Below are 3264 nucleotides of genomic sequence, written 5' to 3'. Positions count from 1 at the left end.
AAGGGGTGTACCAGCAAACATCTATATATAGGATTGGCCCATGATACAAGAGAAGGATCTCCAGAGGATAAACTGAGATTAAATTGGAAACACGGATCAGTTTTTTTTTCCTTCGGAAACCCTAACTAAGCTGGAAAGCTATGCAAATGGCTTGCAGTTGACAGGGTTGTGAGGGAACGGGAAGCTGTACGAGTGTTTTTGGTTAATAGCCTAGCTGATAAGCTCAGCTCCCAGTTACCAGGCTATAGGCCTAGCGCAACTACCGCATTAGTTACTATAACAGTTAGCCCAGTGAGTTCAGGCTGTAAGTTTTACCCTTGTGTGTGTAGTTCATACAGCTACTGACATTAAAATTGCATTATTGCTTACAAAAAGTGTTCAAAAGTCCTGATACTGGCTCCAGGAACATTCTATTTGAAAAAGCATGATGTCTTAGAACTTTGATGCATTGCTGATAAGAGAGTACCGTATGATATGGTTAGCCTAGTCAATTAGTGCACAACTGTACTGGTAGGTTACCAGTTAGGTTTATGCAATGAGTGATTTTTGCCACAATTGACTATCTAAAAAATAACGCGTTAAAATATTTTTTGAAAATTTTGTAATTTGCGGTGCAGTGCAGTGTCAAAGTTCCAGATAAATTGCGGTGTGCGGATAGATGATTCAGTTGCGGTGCGGTGTGCGGATAAAAATTTTGGGTTCGCTGCATCTCTATCCAGTGGTGCCACTCCTAGTGTTTTTCCACTAGATTTAGTGTTTTTTTTTTTGCTATCTAGTGTTTTTTTAGCGATTTAGTGCTATGTTGGTGTACATAAGTTTGGACAATGTTCAAGGTAGCCCCACCTATTTTTTTTGGCTGCATTAATATATTTGTAGTGCTTTTCACAGTGGACAGTGAGTTTTTTGTCTGGTTACACCCAATGATGACCAATTTTTGAGATACCGGTATTTAGCATAAATAATTTAAAAAATACGTACAAATAACTGTGTAAAGAGTTCAAAGTAGACTAAAGTAGGCATAGGCGCCGACTTTTATTTTTGCATGGGGTGGCGGATAGCACAATATGCCAACCTAAACACTTTCAAACTGCATGTTTTTGTTTGATTTTTACTAAGCGTGTTTCGTAGATGCAATTGTCTTTTCACACCTTATTTGTAGCTCGATAATTTACAAACCAACTTTAAAACAAAGCACGGAGGTATGTCGTGAATTTTATTGTTACGTTGCTGCTCTGACACTTAACATTTGGACAGAACTGACAGAATGCTCTATCTTTGCATCTATCGTATTCTAGCCACGGGAATTCGCTCTCCTACGATTTTTGATAGCTTCTCCCTTCAACAGCGATTATCCTGCTCGTGCTCGGTTCCTACACCTCCCTGATCGTGCTAACACCTTTTGGCAGTGACACACTTTCATTTCGTTCAGGCGTTTGGTCACTTTCATGCTGGCTGAAATCCTGACTAGACGCAACAAAAAATGACTCAATGGAGAGCTACAATTTTGAACGCTTTTTCGGTGGCATCTTTAAGCTGAATAAAACTGGAATGTCGGCGAAAACTTTTACTGGACTACTTTTCGTAATTTTTTCTGTGATGTAACAAGCAACTCCTATGTCAGACCACTAAATTCCCGCCTTACAGTTTGTCACGCATTGACACGCAATATTACTGCATGAAGTAGATAACAAAGTAGAAATTAAAGCATGAAGTAGATGACAGTACACTCCAGTTGAAATCGGAAAATAATTCAAAATGCAAAATCTTGAGTAATTAAAAGAGGTTGCTTTTATTATTGGGAATTGGCAGGTGGTGTAGCTTACCTCGAATAGAATCATGTAAACGTATAAATTTGCAGAACGTTAAAACTGCTACTATAGCCTACTAGTAGTACTAAGTGCACTTTTTAAATAAAACTCAGAAAGTTTCGAAAATTGCATTTTTTAATGAAATTTGAAAATAGGTATTCATTTAGGGGTGGAGCTATCAATCATCGAGATAATTTTATTTCCAAGTATTTTATAGCTGTCATAATTTATAGCGATATTATGAGCAGTTTAAAACTTTTCAAAAAAGATTTTTGAGGGAGGCAATGGAAAGATTGTATTTTATTGATTAATAAATCATATTTTATTGATTAATAAATCCCATTGTAAACCTAACAAATGCAACAATGACTTATGACAAGTAACAAATAAAACGATTGCAACAACAAGGAAAAAACTCGCAGCCACGTGTTGCATAATCTTCACGTAGCTTGCTTGATGTTACGCGAGTATCATGCTTGTGACAAAAACAATCATTTTCTTCGCAATAATGTATTGGTTCATCTCTTGCTTTACGTTGACTTGAAGCGAAAACCAATGATCAAAAAAAGATTTAAACGTCCGTTCAAATTACATTTATTTGCAGTAAGTAATGTAACCTAAACGGGGTGGCTGCCACCCCGCCACAGCCGTTACGGGGTGGCGTGGCCACCCCGTAACCCCGTAAGTCGGCGCCAGTGAAAGTAGGTAGCAAAGCCTACCGGTACATTATGGTTGGCTTACATTTGATGAGTGTGGACCTCAGTACTTCACTAGGCCTCAGACATCGTGAGTAATATAGCGTTTTTGACAATATTTTTGCAAAGGCCAAATTTGGGCAAAATTTGTTCGTCCCCCCAAAATGTTTTACTCTCCTACGGCTATTCAGGTCAGGGCTCTCACTTTCAAGGAAATTCAGTTCTATTTTGAAATTTTAAGGACTTTTAACACTCACTAACGCCATTGGCTGTCATTTTTGTACATTATGCATGTAAATGATCGTGTGTTTATGATACTAGTGTTTTTTTTGTGAATCTAATGTTTTTTTTAGTCAAATCTAGTACTTTTCCATGACAAGAGAGTGGCAACATTGACTGTGTCACTGTCAGTCGTGGTGATGCCACGGCTTGTGTTTTAGCACAAAATCTTGTGGTTTTACTTTTGATCTTGTGCTTTAAGCTTTACCTTATTTGCATAAAACTAATAAAAAAGCTGCATTTGGTATATATAATTACTTCTAAATAGCAAAATTGCTTCTTTTTGTAACACTAAATGAGTAAAGTATCGGCCTAAAAAAGTGATATCGGCATCGGCCAACATAGTGATATCGGTACATCTCTGCTTTCACTGTTCCCATCTAGCTATTGCATTGCATCTACAATTTATATGTAGTTTACCGGTACTATGCGGTATGTATAATGTAGTGTACTTATTTACTGTTTGTGCTTTTGACAGATTG

This window comes from Aplidium turbinatum, chromosome 7, assembly GCF_918807975.1.
Source record: "Aplidium turbinatum chromosome 7, kaAplTurb1.1, whole genome shotgun sequence".
NCBI classification, from domain to species: domain Eukaryota; kingdom Metazoa; phylum Chordata; class Ascidiacea; order Aplousobranchia; family Polyclinidae; genus Aplidium; species Aplidium turbinatum.
This window is presented reverse-complemented; position numbering follows the sequence as displayed.